An 18,715-nucleotide genomic window follows, 5' to 3' on the forward strand; every position below is an offset into this window, starting at 1 on the left:
GACAGAGAGGCTACAGAATGACATCGCATCCATTTGGTTTTCTTTAAATCACTGACGAGCAGGAAAATGTAAAAGGGGAGAGCGAGTGGGGAAGTGAGGCGGTTGCAGCTCTGGTAAAAGTCCTTCTTTGTGATTCACTCCGCAAACAGAGACTTGAAGGTGACTCAGAGGCGTGTGAGCTCTTCACATCGAGATCAGAAAGCACTCAAGGGCAGTTAGCACCTCTTCCGGAGTGGGGGTGGGGTGAGGTAATTACCTTTTGACTTCTGTTACTATGTTCAGAAACTGCCTTTTCGATTGACTTGAACAGAAACTGCATTTCCAATAAGCACCATGGAAGTTAGCAAAATTTATTGAATCGCTTCTCGTCGATTGCCGCACAGGTTTCCGACTCAGTTGGTATCCACGTGGCTCATGTCCAGGAGTGAACATCTCTGCAGCAAATTGCACGGTTAAAGTAAAAGGCACGGAAAGTGGCATCTCGAACCGGCCCCGAGGTCAGAGCATGCTCACAATGTGATCTGTCGTTCTCGGATTGTAATGCGACCTCCGGTTTTAGGGTGGAGAACATTCTTTGGGACCCTTCTTCTGCAAAACAGACACAGTGACTGAATAAATGCTGCACGGTTTGATGTGGAACACGGCCTGCTCAGCTTTGTGCATTTTCCCTGTAGTCAGGTGTGTTTCGTGTTCCGTGTAAACGTGAAAGTCGTCCTGTTTCGAGCAATGTGTGAAATCATTTAGCAAAGCAAGAATCGAAATTGTAGTAATGTCTAGCAGCTCATGGTTATTTGACCGAAGTGTCCAAGTGTCTCTGCTGTCAAGATCGCGTTCGCCTCCCGCGCGGAAAATCGCAAACAGCTCTGCTGTTCCAAAGCGATTTGTGCTTTTACTGGAACCGAATGGAGACTATTATTTCATCGCTGTTGTGAAACAAAGTCCTGCGGTGACTCGACTCGTCGTTATTTGGTTTTTTGTCCAATGGGAAAATCGTTCCAATGAATTTCGGTGTCATATGTTATTGAATTTCTCCCATTTCCTTCATTTCCGTCCTGGAGACATCAGAAGGAAAAGGTAATCTAATCGAGACTGTGATTGGTGAAATTGACTTTTTATGGCCCGTTCTTATGATGTTCTTTCTATCTCTCTTTTCAGCATTGTCTGGAAAGTGGTGGTGCACTAACGCTGCAGTATGTTTGAAAGAGTAGTTTGGAATTGCCCTGTTGTTAGTTGTGAGATTACTTTATGACTCATGCCCTCGGACTGTGACACATTTAGCATTCATGCATCTCTCTGTCTGAAAATGCATTCGGCATGCCAGTTTTGTTTGTGTTCCGTGAAAAATGCTTTCTGTTTTGCGATTCGCTCAGCACATTACGAGTTAACAGGGTTTCTGAGGTAACTTCGAGCAGCAAAACTCCTCAATTGAGGTCTGGGAAAATTTCACGGAGTATGGTCAGTCGGGGCAAAATTAAGGAAGTCGTTCGTATCTGCAGTGTTTCACAATACTACCTTTCCCGTGAGCAGTCGAACAGACTAAACGATTGTGCCACAGACTGCGATGGAAAACTCCGCTAAAAAGTAATCCTTTAAAGCCAGTGTTAGCAACAAGACGTTATGGGGGTACACGGCGTGGAAACAGATATTTAGGTGTATCTCATCCATGCTCACCACATAACCAAAATTAAACAAGTCCCGTTCCCCAGCATTTGGCCCCAATCCCTCTAAACCCATCCTGTCCAGAAACTCATCCGATTACCTTTGCAATTTTCTGAGTGTAATAGCCTCCTCCACTTCCTCTGGGAGCTCATTCCATACACGCACAACCTTCTGTGTGGGAAATGTGCCTCAGGTCGTTTGTCAATTTCAGCCCACTCACCTTAAACCTATGCTCTCGAGTTTTCAACTCACCCCAATTTGGGTAAAACACAGAAATACTCAGTTTACAACCCTTCCATAAGATCATATCGCAGCCGTTACGCTGCAGGGAAAGTCGTCCCAGCTTATTCCACCTCGCCCTACGGTCCAAACATTGACGAAATCATTGTCTATATATTGTCATCAATTTCACGTGTCTTTTTTAACGTTTTCAAGATGTCAATTACGCTGGACAACAACGAGCAATTGGAAACAGAAAGGTGAAACGGAGAATGGCTTCAACTTTCAGTGCTGGATGCCACTGCGCCGCAGGGCGGCGACCGCGGCTGGTTTCTGTAGTGTAGTGGTCATCACGTTCGCCTAACACGCGAAAGGTCCCCAGTTCGAAACTGGGCAGAAACTGCTTTGTTCGTCAACTGCGGCCTTTTACATGGACAAGAACGGAGCTTTCTTGCTTGCTTTCCCATCTGCAAACCTGCCTTCGAATTTGCTTGAAAGAATCTGCTCTCGTAGTGAAATGTAAGGCAACTCCATTTAATTACTGTGTAAAGCATTATAAAGTTTTTCTCCAACCTGGTTCTGATGCATATGCCATTCTGTTTGAGAGTGTCCTTGCCGCGTTCTGATCCTTCCACGAAAAGCAGTACCGCATTTGCATTCCTTGCGTAGGCGGACCGGCTCAAAGGCAGGTCACAGCGCACCACGGATTCCTGAACTTGTCTGTCTGTCAAATGTACCCCAAAGTCGTCTCTGAAAGGCCTCATTTGGAAGCTGTCTGTCGTTATTCAACGCGCGAGAGTTGGTACCAGATTCCTGAATCATATTTTGGGGCAGTTCGCACGTTAGTGGCTCATTCAATCAGCAACAGCAATGAAATAATTTACACTCTCAGAGGAACCTTTGAACCTGTGCTTTCATAGCGCCGCTAATATTAAGGTGCGCCCCGAGATCTAAGCCATGTTGGAACTGAAACGGAGGAATCGACAGAGAGGCTACAGAATGACATCGCATCCATTTGGTTTTCTTTAAATCACTGACGAGCAGGAAAATGTAAAAGGGGAGAGCGAGTGGGGAAGTGAGGCGGTTGCAGCTCTGGTAAAAGTCCTTCTTTGTGATTCACTCCGCAAACAGAGACTTGAAGGTGACTCAGAGGCGTGTGAGCTCTTCACATCGAGATCAGAAAGCACTCAAGGGCAGTTAGCACCTCTTCCGGAGTGGGGGTGGGGTGAGGTAATTACCTTTTGACTTCTGTTACTATGTTCAGAAACTGCCTTTTCGATTGACTTGAACAGAAACTGCATTTCCAATAAGCACCATGGAAGTTAGCAAAATTTATTGAATCGCTTCTCGTCGATTGCCGCACAGGTTTCCGACTCAGTTGGTATCCACGTGGCTCATGTCCAGGAGTGAACATCTCTGCAGCAAATTGCACGGTTAAAGTAAAAGGCACGGAAAGTGGCATCTCGAACCGGCCCCGAGGTCAGAGCATGCTCACAATGTGATCTGTCGTTCTCGGATTGTAATGCGACCTCCGGTTTTAGGGTGGAGAACATTCTTTGGGACCCTTCTTCTGCAAAACAGACACAGTGACTGAATAAATGCTGCACGGTTTGATGTGGAACACGGCCTGCTCAGCTTTGTGCATTTTCCCTGTAGTCAGGTGTGTTTCGTGTTCCGTGTAAACGTGAAAGTCGTCCTGTTTCGAGCAATGTGTGAAATCATTTAGCAAAGCAAGAATCGAAATTGTAGTAATGTCTAGCAGCTCATGGTTATTTGACCGAAGTGTCCAAGTGTCTCTGCTGTCAAGATCGCGTTCGCCTCCCGCGCGGAAAATCGCAAACAGCTCTGCTGTTCCAAAGCGATTTGTGCTTTTACTGGAACCGAATGGAGACTATTATTTCATCGCTGTTGTGAAACAAAGTCCTGCGGTGACTCGACTCGTCGTTATTTGGTTTTTTGTCCAATGGGAAAATCGTTCCAATGAATTTCGGTGTCATATGTTATTGAATTTCTCCCATTTCCTTCATTTCCGTCCTGGAGACATCAGAAGGAAAAGGTAATCTAATCGAGACTGTGATTGGTGAAATTGACTTTTTATGGCCCGTTCTTATGATGTTCTTTCTATCTCTCTTTTCAGCATTGTCTGGAAAGTGGTGGTGCACTAACGCTGCAGTATGTTTGAAAGAGTAGTTTGGAATTGCCCTGTTGTTAGTTGTGAGATTACTTTATGACTCATGCCCTCGGACTGTGACACATTTAGCATTCATGCATCTCTCTGTCTGAAAATGCATTCGGCATGCCAGTTTTGTTTGTGTTCCGTGAAAAATGCTTTCTGTTTTGCGATTCGCTCAGCACATTACGAGTTAACAGGGTTTCTGAGGTAACTTCGAGCAGCAAAACTCCTCAATTGAGGTCTGGGAAAATTTCACGGAGTATGGTCAGTCGGGGCAAAATTAAGGAAGTCGTTCGTATCTGCAGTGTTTCACAATACTACCTTTCCCGTGAGCAGTCGAACAGACTAAACGATTGTGCCACAGACTGCGATGGAAAACTCCGCTAAAAAGTAATCCTTTAAAGCCAGTGTTAGCAACAAGACGTTATGGGGGTACACGGCGTGGAAACAGATATTTAGGTGTATCTCATCCATGCTCACCACATAACCAAAATTAAACAAGTCCCGTTCCCCAGCATTTGGCCCCAATCCCTCTAAACCCATCCTGTCCAGAAACTCATCCGATTACCTTTGCAATTTTCTGAGTGTAATAGCCTCCTCCACTTCCTCTGGGAGCTCATTCCATACACGCACAACCTTCTGTGTGGGAAATGTGCCTCAGGTCGTTTGTCAATTTCAGCCCACTCACCTTAAACCTATGCTCTCGAGTTTTCAACTCACCCCAATTTGGGTAAAACACAGAAATACTCAGTTTACAACCCTTCCATAAGATCATATCGCAGCCGTTACGCTGCAGGGAAAGTCGTCCCAGCTTATTCCACCTCGCCCTACGGTCCAAACATTGACGAAATCATTGTCTATATATTGTCATCAATTTCACGTGTCTTTTTTAACGTTTTCAAGATGTCAATTACGCTGGACAACAACGAGCAATTGGAAACAGAAAGGTGAAACGGAGAATGGCTTCAACTTTCAGTGCTGGATGCCACTGCGCCGCAGGGCGGCGACCGCGGCTGGTTTCTGTAGTGTAGTGGTCATCACGTTCGCCTAACACGCGAAAGGTCCCCAGTTCGAAACTGGGCAGAAACTGCTTTGTTCGTCAACTGCGGCCTTTTACATGGACAAGAACGGAGCTTTCTTGCTTGCTTTCCCATCTGCAAACCTGCCTTCGAATTTGCTTGAAAGAATCTGCTCTCGTAGTGAAATGTAAGGCAACTCCATTTAATTACTGTGTAAAGCATTATAAAGTTTTTCTCCAACCTGGTTCTGATGCATATGCCATTCTGTTTGAGAGTGTCCTTGCCGCGTTCTGATCCTTCCACGAAAAGCAGTACCGCATTTGCATTCCTTGCGTAGGCGGACCGGTTCAAAGGCAGGTCACAGCGCACCACGGATTCCTGAACTTGTCTGTCTGTCAAATGTACCCCAAAGTCGTCTCTGAAAGGCCTCATTTGGAAGCTGTCTGTCGTTATTCAACGCGCGAGAGTTGGTACCAGATTCCTGAATCATATTTTGGGGCAGTTCGCACGTTAGTGGCTCATTCAATCAGCAACAGCAATGAAATAATTTACACTCTCAGAGGAACCTTTGAACCTGTGCTTTCATAGCGCCGCTAATATTAAGGTGCGCCCCGAGATCTAAGCCATGTTGGAACTGAAACGGAGGAATCGACAGAGAGGCTACAGAATGACATCGCATCCATTTGGTTTTCTTTAAATCACTGACGAGCAGGAAAATGTAAAAGGGGAGAGCGAGTGGGGAAGTGAGGCGGTTGCAGCTCTGGTAAAAGTCCTTCTTTGTGATTCACTCCGCAAACAGAGACTTGAAGGTGACTCAGAGGCGTGTGAGCTCTTCACATCGAGATCAGAAAGCACTCAAGGGCAGTTAGCACCTCTTCCGGAGTGGGGGTGGGGTGAGGTAATTACCTTTTGACTTCTGTTACTATGTTCAGAAACTGCCTTTTCGATTGACTTGAACAGAAACTGCATTTCCAATAAGCACCATGGAAGTTAGCAAAATTTATTGAATCGCTTCTCGTCGATTGCCGCACAGGTTTCCGACTCAGTTGGTATCCACGTGGCTCATGTCCAGGAGTGAACATCTCTGCAGCAAATTGCACGGTTAAAGTAAAAGGCACGGAAAGTGGCATCTCGAACCGGCCCCGAGGTCAGAGCATGCTCACAATGTGATCTGTCGTTCTCGGATTGTAATGCGACCTCCGGTTTTAGGGTGGAGAACATTCTTTGGGACCCTTCTTCTGCAAAACAGACACAGTGACTGAATAAATGCTGCACGGTTTGATGTGGAACACGGCCTGCTCAGCTTTGTGCATTTTCCCTGTAGTCAGGTGTGTTTCGTGTTCCGTGTAAACGTGAAAGTCGTCCTGTTTCGAGCAATGTGTGAAATCATTCAGCAAAGCAAGAATCGAAATTGTAGTAATGTCTAGCAGCTCATGGTTATTTGACCGAAGTGTCCAAGTGTCTCTGCTGTCAAGATCGCGTTCGCCTCCCGCGCGGAAAATCGCAAACAGCTCTGCTGTTCCAAAGCGATTTGTGCTTTTACTGGAACCGAATGGAGACTATTATTTCATCGCTGTTGTGAAACAAAGTCCTGCGGTGACTCGACTCGTCGTTATTTGGTTTTTTGTCCAATGGGAAAATCGTTCCAATGAATTTCGGTGTCATATGTTATTGAATTTCTCCCATTTCCTTCATTTCCGTCCTGGAGACATCAGAAGGAAAAGGTAATCTAATCGAGACTGTGATTGGTGAAATTGACTTTTTATGGCCCGTTCTTATGATGTTCTTTCTATCTCTCTTTTCAGCATTGTCTGGAAAGTGGTGGTGCACTAACGCTGCAGTATGTTTGAAAGAGTAGTTTGGAATTGCCCTGTTGTTAGTTGTGAGATTACTTTATGACTCATGCCCTCGGACTGTGACACATTTAGCATTCATGCATCTCTCTGTCTGAAAATGCATTCGGCATGCCAGTTTTGTTTGTGTTCCGTGAAAAATGCTTTCTGTTTTGCGATTCGCTCAGCACATTACGAGTTAACAGGGTTTCTGAGGTAACTTCGAGCAGCAAAACTCCTCAATTGAGGTCTGGGAAAATTTCACGGAGTATGGTCAGTCGGGGCAAAATTAAGGAAGTCGTTCGTATCTGCAGTGTTTCACAATACTACCTTTCCCGTGAGCAGTCGAACAGACTAAACGATTGTGCCACAGACTGCGATGGAAAACTCCGCTAAAAAGTAATCCTTTAAAGCCAGTGTTAGCAACAAGACGTTATGGGGGTACACGGCGTGGAAACAGATATTTAGGTGTATCTCATCCATGCTCACCACATAACCAAAATTAAACAAGTCCCGTTCCCCAGCATTTGGCCCCAATCCCTCTAAACCCATCCTGTCCAGAAACTCATCCGATTACCTTTGCAATTTTCTGAGTGTAATAGCCTCCTCCACTTCCTCTGGGAGCTCATTCCATACACGCACAACCTTCTGTGTGGGAAATGTGCCTCAGGTCGTTTGTCAATTTCAGCCCACTCACCTTAAACCTATGCTCTCGAGTTTTCAACTCACCCCAATTTGGGTAAAACACAGAAATACTCAGTTTACAACCCTTCCATAAGATCATATCGCAGCCGTTACGCTGCAGGGAAAGTCGTCCCAGCTTATTCCACCTCGCCCTACGGTCCAAACATTGACGAAATCATTGTCTATATATTGTCATCAATTTCACGTGTCTTTTTTAACGTTTTCAAGATGTCAATTACGCTGGACAACAACGAGCAATTGGAAACAGAAAGGTGAAACGGAGAATGGCTTCAACTTTCAGTGCTGGATGCCACTGCGCCGCAGGGCGGCGACCGCGGCTGGTTTCTGTAGTGTAGTGGTCATCACGTTCGCCTAACACGCGAAAGGTCCCCAGTTCGAAACTGGGCAGAAACTGCTTTGTTCGTCAACTGCGGCCTTTTACATGGACAAGAACGGAGCTTTCTTGCTTGCTTTCCCATCTGCAAACCTGCCTTCGAATTTGCTTGAAAGAATCTGCTCTCGTAGTGAAATGTAAGGCAACTCCATTTAATTACTGTGTAAAGCATTATAAAGTTTTTCTCCAACCTGGTTCTGATGCATATGCCATTCTGTTTGAGAGTGTCCTTGCCGCGTTCTGATCCTTCCACGAAAAGCAGTACCGCATTTGCATTCCTTGCGTAGGCGGACCGGTTCAAAGGCAGGTCACAGCGCACCACGGATTCCTGAACTTGTCTGTCTGTCAAATGTACCCCAAAGTCGTCTCTGAAAGGCCTCATTTGGAAGCTGTCTGTCGTTATTCAACGCGCGAGAGTTGGTACCAGATTCCTGAATCATATTTTGGGGCAGTTCGCACGTTAGTGGCTCATTCAATCAGCAACAGCAATGAAATAATTTACACTCTCAGAGGAACCTTTGAACCTGTGCTTTCATAGCGCCGCTAATATTAAGGTGCGCCCCGAGATCTAAGCCATGTTGGAACTGAAACGGAGGAATCGACAGAGAGGCTACAGAATGACATCGCATCCATTTGGTTTTCTTTAAATCACTGACGAGCAGGAAAATGTAAAAGGGGAGAGCGAGTGGGGAAGTGAGGCGGTTGCAGCTCTGGTAAAAGTCCTTCTTTGTGATTCACTCCGCAAACAGAGACTTGAAGGTGACTCAGAGGCGTGTGAGCTCTTCACATCGAGATCAGAAAGCACTCAAGGGCAGTTAGCACCTCTTCCGGAGTGGGGGTGGGGTGAGGTAATTACCTTTTGACTTCTGTTACTATGTTCAGAAACTGCCTTTTCGATTGACTTGAACAGAAACTGCATTTCCAATAAGCACCATGGAAGTTAGCAAAATTTATTGAATCGCTTCTCGTCGATTGCCGCACAGGTTTCCGACTCAGTTGGTATCCACGTGGCTCATGTCCAGGAGTGAACATCTCTGCAGCAAATTGCACGGTTAAAGTAAAAGGCACGGAAAGTGGCATCTCGAACCGGCCCCGAGGTCAGAGCATGCTCACAATGTGATCTGTCGTTCTCGGATTGTAATGCGACCTCCGGTTTTAGGGTGGAGAACATTCTTTGGGACCCTTCTTCTGCAAAACAGACACAGTGACTGAATAAATGCTGCACGGTTTGATGTGGAACACGGCCTGCTCAGCTTTGTGCATTTTCCCTGTAGTCAGGTGTGTTTCGTGTTCCGTGTAAACGTGAAAGTCGTCCTGTTTCGAGCAATGTGTGAAATCATTTAGCAAAGCAAGAATCGAAATTGTAGTAATGTCTAGCAGCTCATGGTTATTTGACCGAAGTGTCCAAGTGTCTCTGCTGTCAAGATCGCGTTCGCCTCCCGCGCGGAAAATCGCAAACAGCTCTGCTGTTCCAAAGCGATTTGTGCTTTTACTGGAACCGAATGGAGACTATTATTTCATCGCTGTTGTGAAACAAAGTCCTGCGGTGACTCGACTCGTCGTTATTTGGTTTTTTGTCCAATGGGAAAATCGTTCCAATGAATTTCGGTGTCATATGTTATTGAATTTCTCCCATTTCCTTCATTTCCGTCCTGGAGACATCAGAAGGAAAAGGTAATCTAATCGAGACTGTGATTGGTGAAATTGACTTTTTATGGCCCGTTCTTATGATGTTCTTTCTATCTCTCTTTTCAGCATTGTCTGGAAAGTGGTGGTGCACTAACGCTGCAGTATGTTTGAAAGAGTAGTTTGGAATTGCCCTGTTGTTAGTCGTGAGATTACTTTATGACTCATGCCCTCGGACTGTGACACATTTAGCATTCATGCATCTCTCTGTCTGAAAATGCATTCGGCATGCCAGTTTTGTTTGTGTTCCGTGAAAAATGCTTTCTGTTTTGCGATTCGCTCAGCACATTACGAGTTAACAGGGTTTCTGAGGTAACTTCGAGCAGCAAAACTCCTCAATTGAGGTCTGGGAAAATTTCACGGAGTATGGTCAGTCGGGGCAAAATTAAGGAAGTCGTTCGTATCTGCAGTGTTTCACAATACTACCTTTCCCGTGAGCAGTCGAACAGACTAAACGATTGTGCCACAGACTGCGATGGAAAACTCCGCTAAAAAGTAATCCTTTAAAGCCAGTGTTAGCAACAAGACGTTATGGGGGTACACGGCGTGGAAACAGATATTTAGGTGTATCTCATCCATGCTCACCACATAACCAAAATTAAACAAGTCCCGTTCCCCAGCATTTGGCCCCAATCCCTCTAAACCCATCCTGTCCAGAAACTCATCCGATTACCTTTGCAATTTTCTGAGTGTAATAGCCTCCTCCACTTCCTCTGGGAGCTCATTCCATACACGCACAACCTTCTGTGTGGGAAATGTGCCTCAGGTCGTTTGTCAATTTCAGCCCACTCACCTTAAACCTATGCTCTCGAGTTTTCAACTCACCCCAATTTGGGTAAAACACAGAAATACTCAGTTTACAACCCTTCCATAAGATCATATCGCAGCCGTTACGCTGCAGGGAAAGTCGTCCCAGCTTATTCCACCTCGCCCTACGGTCCAAACATTGACGAAATCATTGTCTATATATTGTCATCAATTTCACGTGTCTTTTTTAACGTTTTCAAGATGTCAATTACGCTGGACAACAACGAGCAATTGGAAACAGAAAGGTGAAACGGAGAATGGCTTCAACTTTCAGTGCTGGATGCCACTGCGCCGCAGGGCGGCGACCGCGGCTGGTTTCTGTAGTGTAGTGGTCATCACGTTCGCCTAACACGCGAAAGGTCCCCAGTTCGAAACTGGGCAGAAACTGCTTTGTTCGTCAACTGCGGCCTTTTACATGGACAAGAACGGAGCTTTCTTGCTTGCTTTCCCATCTGCAAACCTGCCTTCGAATTTGCTTGAAAGAATCTGCTCTCGTAGTGAAATGTAAGGCAACTCCATTTAATTACTGTGTAAAGCATTATAAAGTTTTTCTCCAACCTGGTTCTGATGCATATGCCATTCTGTTTGAGAGTGTCCTTGCCGCGTTCTGATCCTTCCACGAAAAGCAGTACCGCATTTGCATTCCTTGCGCAGGCGGCCCGGTTCAAAGGCAGGGAAGAAGCTGCTGCGCAGGTGTCACAGCGCACCACGGATTCCTGAACTTGTCTGTCTGTCAAATGTACCCCAAAGTCGTCTCTGAAAGGCCTCATTTGGAAGCTGTCTGTCGTTATTCAACGCGCGAGAGTTGGTACCAGATTCCTGAATCATATTTTGGGGCAGTTCGCACGTTAGTGGCTCATTCAATCAGCAACAGCAATGAAATAATTTACACTCTCAGAGGAACCTTTGAACCTGTGCTTTCATAGCGCCGCTAATATTAAGGTGCGCCCCGAGATCTAAGCCATGTTGGAACTGAAACGGAGGAATCGACAGAGAGGCTACAGAATGACATCGCATCCATTTGGTTTTCTTTAAATCACTGACGAGCAGGAAAATGTAAAAGGGGAGAGCGAGTGGGGAAGTGAGGCGGTTGCAGCTCTGGTAAAAGTCCTTCTTTGTGATTCACTCCGCAAACAGAGACTTGAAGGTGACTCAGAGGCGTGTGAGCTCTTCACATCGAGATCAGAAAGCACTCAAGGGCAGTTAGCACCTCTTCCGGAGTGGGGGTGGGGTGAGGTAATTACCTTTTGACTTCTGTTACTATGTTCAGAAACTGCCTTTTCGATTGACTTGAACAGAAACTGCATTTCCAATAAGCACCATGGAAGTTAGCAAAATTTATTGAATCGCTTCTCGTCGATTGCCGCACAGGTTTCCGACTCAGTTGGTATCCACGTGGCTCATGTCCAGGAGTGAACATCTCTGCAGCAAATTGCACGGTTAAAGTAAAAGGCACGGAAAGTGGCATCTCGAACCGGCCCCGAGGTCAGAGCATGCTCACAATGTGATCTGTCGTTCTCGGATTGTAATGCGACCTCCGGTTTTAGGGTGGAGAACATTCTTTGGGACCCTTCTTCTGCAAAACAGACACAGTGACTGAATAAATGCTGCACGGTTTGATGTGGAACACGGCCTGCTCAGCTTTGTGCATTTTCCCTGTAGTCAGGTGTGTTTCGTGTTCCGTGTAAACGTGAAAGTCGTCCTGTTTCGAGCAATGTGTGAAATCATTTAGCAAAGCAAGAATCGAAATTGTAGTAATGTCTAGCAGCTCATGGTTATTTGACCGAAGTGTCCAAGTGTCTCTGCTGTCAAGATCGCGTTCGCCTCCCGCGCGGAAAATCGCAAACAGCTCTGCTGTTCCAAAGCGATTTGTGCTTTTACTGGAACCGAATGGAGACTATTATTTCATCGCTGTTGTGAAACAAAGTCCTGCGGTGACTCGACTCGTCGTTATTTGGTTTTTTGTCCAATGGGAAAATCGTTCCAATGAATTTCGGTGTCATATGTTATTGAATTTCTCCCATTTCCTTCATTTCCGTCCTGGAGACATCAGAAGGAAAAGGTAATCTAATCGAGACTGTGATTGGTGAAATTCACTTTTTATGGCCCGTTCTTATGATGTTCTTTCTATCTCTCTTTTCAGCATTGTCTGGAAAGTGGTGGTGCACTAACGCTGCAGTATGTTTGAAAGAGTAGTTTGGAATTGCCCTGTTGTTAGTTGTGAGATTACTTTATGACTCATGCCCTCGGACTGTGACACATTTAGCATTCATGCATCTCTCTGTCTGAAAATGCATTCGGCATGCCAGTTTTGTTTGTGTTCCGTGAAAAATGCTTTCTGTTTTGCGATTCGCTCAGCACATTACGAGTTAACAGGGTTTCTGAGGTAACTTCGAGCAGCAAAACTCCTCAATTGAGGTCTGGGAAAATTTCACGGAGTATGGTCAGTCGGGGCAAAATTAAGGAAGTCGTTCGTATCTGCAGTGTTTCACAATACTACCTTTCCCGTGAGCAGTCGAACAGACTAAACGATTGTGCCACAGACTGCGATGGAAAACTCCGCTAAAAAGTAATCCTTTAAAGCCAGTGTTAGCAACAAGACGTTATGGGGGTACACGGCGTGGAAACAGATATTTAGGTGTATCTCATCCATGCTCACCACATAACCAAAATTAAACAAGTCCCGTTCCCCAGCATTTGGCCCCAATCCCTCTAAACCCATCCTGTCCAGAAACTCATCCGATTACCTTTGCAATTTTCTGAGTGTAATAGCCTCCTCCACTTCCTCTGGGAGCTCATTCCATACACGCACAACCTTCTGTGTGGGAAATGTGCCTCAGGTCGTTTGTCAATTTCAGCCCACTCACCTTAAACCTATGCTCTCGAGTTTTCAACTCACCCCAATTTGGGTAAAACACAGAAATACTCAGTTTACAACCCTTCCATAAGATCATATCGCAGCCGTTACGCTGCAGGGAAAGTCGTCCCAGCTTATTCCACCTCGCCCTACGGTCCAAACATTGACGAAATCATTGTCTATATATTGTCATCAATTTCACGTGTCTTTTTTAACGTTTTCAAGATGTCAATTACGCTGGACAACAACGAGCAATTGGAAACAGAAAGGTGAAACGGAGAATGGCTTCAACTTTCAGTGCTGGATGCCACTGCGCCGCAGGGCGGCGACCGCGGCTGGTTTCTGTAGTGTAGTGGTCATCACGTTCGCCTAACACGCGAAAGGTCCCCAGTTCGAAACTGGGCAGAAACTGCTTTGTTCGTCAACTGCGGCCTTTTACATGGACAAGAACGGAGCTTTCTTGCTTGCTTTCCCATCTGCAAACCTGCCTTCGAATTTGCTTGAAAGAATCTGCTCTCGTAGTGAAATGTAAGGCAACTCCATTTAATTACTGTGTAAAGCATTATAAAGTTTTTCTCCAACCTGGTTCTGATGCATATGCCATTCTGTTTGAGAGTGTCCTTGCCGCGTTCTGATCCTTCCACGAAAAGCAGTACCGCATTTGCATTCCTTGCGTAGGCGGACCGGTTCAAAGGCAGGTCACAGCGCACCACGGATTCCTGAACTTGTCTGTCTGTCAAATGTACCCCAAAGTCGTCTCTGAAAGGCCTCATTTGGAAGCTGTCTGTCGTTATTCAACGCGCGAGAGTTGGTACCAGATTCCTGAATCATATTTTGGGGCAGTTCGCACGTTAGTGGCTCATTCAATCAGCAACAGCAATGAAATAATTTACACTCTCAGAGGAACCTTTGAACCTGTGCTTTCATAGCGCCGCTAATATTAAGGTGCGCCCCGAGATCTAAGCCATGTTGGAACTGAAACGGAGGAATCGACAGAGAGGCTACAGAATGACATCGCATCCATTTGGTTTTCTTTAAATCACTGACGAGCAGGAAAATGTAAAAGGGGAGAGCGAGTGGGGAAGTGAGGCGGTTGCAGCTCTGGTAAAAGTCCTTCTTTGTGATTCACTCCGCAAACAGAGACTTGAAGGTGACTCAGAGGCGTGTGAGCTCTTCACATCGAGATCAGAAAGCACTCAAGGGCAGTTAGCACCTCTTCCGGAGTGGGGGTGGGGTGAGGTAATTACCTTTTGACTTCTGTTACTATGTTCAGAAACTGCCTTTTCGATTGACTTGAACAGAAACTGCATTTCCAATAAGCACCATGGAAGTTAGCAAAATTTATTGAATCGCTTCTCGTCGATTGCCGCACAGGTTTCCGACTCAGTTGGTATCCACGTGGCTCATGTCCAGGAGTGAACATCTCTGCAGCAAATTGCACGGTTAAAGTAAAAGGCACGGAAAGTGGCATCTCGAACCGGCCCCGAGGTCAGAGCATGCTCACAATGTGATCTGTCGTTCTCGGATTGTAATGCGACCTCCGGTTTTAGGGTGGAGAACATTCTTTGGGACCCTTCTTCTGCAAAACAGACACAGTGACTGAATAAATGCTGCACGGTTTGATGTGGAACACGGCCTGCTCAGCTTTGTGCATTTTCCCTGTAGTCAGGTGTGTTTCGTGTTCCGTGTAAACGTGAAAGTCGTCCTGTTTCGAGCAATGTGTGAAATCATTTAGCAAAGCAAGAATCGAAATTGTAGTAATGTCTAGCAGCTCATGGTTATTTGACCGAAGTGTCCAAGTGTCTCTGCTGTCAAGATCGCGTTCGCCTCCCGCGCGGAAAATCGCAAACAGCTCTGCTGTTCCAAAGCGATTTGTGCTTTTACTGGAACCGAATGGAGACTATTATTTCATCGCTGTTGTGAAACAAAGTCCTGCGGTGACTCGACTCGTCGTTATTTGGTTTTTTGTCCAATGGGAAAATCGTTCCAATGAATTTCGGTGTCATATGTTATTGAATTTCTCCCATTTCCTTCATTTCCGTCCTGGAGACATCAGAAGGAAAAGGTAATCTAATCGAGACTGTGATTGGTGAAATTGACTTTTTATGGCCCGTTCTTATGATGTTCTTTCTATCTCTCTTTTCAGCATTGTCTGGAAAGTGGTGGTGCACTAACGCTGCAGTATGTTTGAAAGAGTAGTTTGGAATTGCCCTGTTGTTAGTTGTGAGATTACTTTATGACTCATGCCCTCGGACTGTGACACATTTAGCATTCATGCATCTCTCTGTCTGAAAATGCATTCGGCATGCCAGTTTTGTTTGTGTTCCGTGAAAAATGCTTTCTGTTTTGCGATTCGCTCAGCACATTACGAGTTAACAGGGTTTCTGAGGTAACTTCGAGCAGCAAAACTCCTCAATTGAGGTCTGGGAAAATTTCACGGAGTATGGTCAGTCGGGGCAAAATTAAGGAAGTCGTTCGTATCTGCAGTGTTTCACAATACTACCTTTCCCGTGAGCAGTCGAACAGACTAAACGATTGTGCCACAGACTGCGATGGAAAACTCCGCTAAAAAGTAATCCTTTAAAGCCAGTGTTAGCAACAAGACGTTATGGGGGTACACGGCGTGGAAACAGATATTTAGGTGTATCTCATCCATGCTCACCACATAACCAAAATTAAACAAGTCCCGTTCCCCAGCATTTGGCCCCAATCCCTCTAAACCCATCCTGTCCAGAAACTCATCCGATTACCTTTGCAATTTTCTGAGTGTAATAGCCTCCTCCACTTCCTCTGGGAGCTCATTCCATACACGCACAACCTTCTGTGTGGGAAATGTGCCTCAGGTCGTTTGTCAATTTCAGCCCACTCACCTTAAACCTATGCTCTCGAGTTTTCAACTCACCCCAATTTGGGTAAAACACAGAAATACTCAGTTTACAACCCTTCCATAAGATCATATCGCAGCCGTTACGCTGCAGGGAAAGTCGTCCCAGCTTATTCCACCTCGCCCTACGGTCCAAACATTGACGAAATCATTGTCTATATATTGTCATCAATTTCACGTGTCTTTTTTAACGTTTTCAAGATGTCAATTACGCTGGACAACAACGAGCAATTGGAAACAGAAAGGTGAAACGGAGAATGGCTTCAACTTTCAGTGCTGGATGCCACTGCGCCGCAGGGCGGCGACCGCGGCTGGTTTCTGTAGTGTAGTGGTCATCACGTTCGCCTAACACGCGAAAGGTCCCCAGTTCGAAACTGGGCAGAAACTGCTTTGTTCGTCAACTGCGGCCTTTTACATGGACAAGAACGGAGCTTTCTTGCTTGCTTTCCCATCTGCAAACCTGCCTTCGAATTTGCTTGAAAGAATCTGCTCTCGTAGTGAAATGTAAGGCAACTCCATTTAATTACTGTGTAAAGCATTATAAAGTTTTTCTCCAACCTGGTTCTGATGCATATGCCATTCTGTTTGAGAGTGTCCTTGCCGCGTTCTGATCCTTCCACGAAAAGCAGTACCGCATTTGCATTCCTTGCGTAGGCGGACCGGTTCAAAGGCAGGTCACAGCGCACCACGGATTCCTGAACTTGTCTGTCTGTCAAATGTACCCCAAAGTCGTCTCTGAAAGGCCTCATTTGGAAGCTGTCTGTCGTTATTCAACGCGCGAGAGTTGGTACCAGATTCCTGAATCATATTTTGGGGCAGTTCGCACGTTAGTGGCTCATTCAATCAGCAACAGCAATGAAATAATTTACACTCTCAGAGGAACCTTTGAACCTGTGCTTTCATAGCGCCGCTAATATTAAGGTGCGCCCCGAGATCTAAGCCATGTTGGAACTGAAACGGAGGAATCGACAGAGAGGCTACAGAATGACATCGCATCCATTTGGTTTTCTTTAAATCACTGACGAGCAGGAAAATGTAAAAGGGGAGAGCGAGTGGGGAAGTGAGGCGGTTGCAGCTCTGGTAAAAGTCCTTCTTTGTGATTCACTCCGCAAACAGAGACTTGAAGGTGACTCAGAGGCGTGTGAGCTCTTCACATCGAGATCAGAAAGCACTCAAGGGCAGTTAGCACCTCTTCCGGAGTGGGGGTGGGGTGAGGTAATTACCTTTTGACTTCTGTTACTATGTTCAGAAACTGCCTTTTCGATTGACTTGAACAGAAACTGCATTTCCAATAAGCACCATGGAAGTTAGCAAAATTTATTGAATCGCTTCTCGTCGATTGCCGCACAGGTTTCCGACTCAGTTGGTATCCACGTGGCTCATGTCCAGGAGTGAACATCTCTGCAGCAAATTGCACGGTTAAAGTAAAAGGCACGGAAAGTGGCATCTCGAACCGGCCCCGAGGTCAGAGCATGCTCACAATGTGATCTGTCGTTCTCGGATTGTAATGCGACCTCCGGTTTTAGGGTGGAGAACATTCTTTGGGACCCTTCTTCTGCAAAACAGACACAGTGACTGAATAAATGCTGCACGGTTTGATGTGGAACACGGCCTGCTCAGCTTTGTGCATTTTCCCTGTAGTCAGGTGTGTTTCGTGTTCCGTGTAAACGTGAAAGTCGTCCTGTTTCGAGCAATGTGTGAAATCATTTAGCAAAGCAAGAATCGAAATTGTAGTAATGTCTAGCAGCTCATGGTTATTTGACCGAAGTGTCCAAGTGTCTCTGCTGTCAAGATCGCGTTCGCCTCCCGCGCGGAAAATCGCAAACAGCTCTGCTGTTCCAAAGCGATTTGTGCTTTTACTGGAACCGAATGGAGACTATTATTTCATCGCTGTTGTGAAACAAAGTCCTGCGGTGACTCGACTCGTCGTTATTTGGTTTTTTGTCCAATGGGAAAATCGTTCCAATGAATTTCGGTGTCATATGTTATTGAATTTCTCCCATTTCCTTCATTTCCGTCCTGGAGACATCAGAAGGAAAAGGTAATCTAATCGAGACTGTGATTGGTGAAATTGACTTTTTATGGCCCGTTCTTATGATGTTCTTTCTATCTCTCTTTTCAGCATTGTCTGGAAAGTGGTGGTGCACTAACGCTGCAGTATGTTTGAAAGAGTAGTTTGGAATTGCCCTGTTGTTAGTTGTGAGATTACTTTATGACTCATGCCCTCGGACTGTGACACATTTAGCATTCATGCATCTCTCTGTCTGAAAATGCATTCGGCATGCCAGTTTTGTTTGTGTTCCGTGAAAAATGCTTTCTGTTTTGCGATTCGCTCAGCACATTACGAGTTAACAGGGTTTCTGAGGTAACTTCGAGCAGCAAAACTCCTCAATTGAGGTCTGGGAAAATTTCACGGAGTATGGTCAGTCGGGGCAAAATTAAGGAAGTCGTTCGTATCTGCAGTGTTTCACAATACTACCTTTCCCGTGAGCAGTCGAACA

The 18,715-nt window shown here is 45.7% G+C and overlaps 6 non-coding genes across 6 annotated transcripts; all 6 read left to right on the forward strand.

Annotated features, from left to right (window-relative positions):
- Positions 1–2,207: 2,207 nt before the first annotated feature.
- On the forward strand, positions 2,208–2,280 carry trnav-aac (transfer RNA valine (anticodon AAC)). The gene has a single exon. It is a non-coding gene; the product is annotated as a tRNA-Val (tRNA).
- A 2,787-nt stretch (positions 2,281–5,067) lies between these two features.
- trnav-aac (transfer RNA valine (anticodon AAC)) lies at positions 5,068–5,140 on the forward strand. Its single transcript has one exon. It is a non-coding gene; the product is annotated as a tRNA-Val (tRNA).
- A 2,787-nt stretch (positions 5,141–7,927) lies between these two features.
- On the forward strand, positions 7,928–8,000 carry trnav-aac (transfer RNA valine (anticodon AAC)). The gene has a single exon. It is a non-coding gene; the product is annotated as a tRNA-Val (tRNA).
- Positions 8,001–10,787: 2,787 nt separating this feature from the next.
- trnav-aac (transfer RNA valine (anticodon AAC)) lies at positions 10,788–10,860 on the forward strand. Its single transcript has one exon. It is a non-coding gene; the product is annotated as a tRNA-Val (tRNA).
- A 2,808-nt stretch (positions 10,861–13,668) lies between these two features.
- On the forward strand, positions 13,669–13,741 carry trnav-aac (transfer RNA valine (anticodon AAC)). The gene has a single exon. It is a non-coding gene; the product is annotated as a tRNA-Val (tRNA).
- Positions 13,742–16,528: 2,787 nt separating this feature from the next.
- Positions 16,529–16,601, forward strand: trnav-aac (transfer RNA valine (anticodon AAC)). The gene has a single exon. It is a non-coding gene; the product is annotated as a tRNA-Val (tRNA).
- The last annotated feature ends 2,114 nt before the right edge of the window (positions 16,602–18,715 follow it).

This window comes from Chiloscyllium punctatum, unplaced genomic scaffold, assembly GCF_047496795.1.
Source record: "Chiloscyllium punctatum isolate Juve2018m unplaced genomic scaffold, sChiPun1.3 scaffold_156, whole genome shotgun sequence".
Lineage (NCBI taxonomy): Eukaryota > Metazoa > Chordata > Chondrichthyes > Orectolobiformes > Hemiscylliidae > Chiloscyllium > Chiloscyllium punctatum.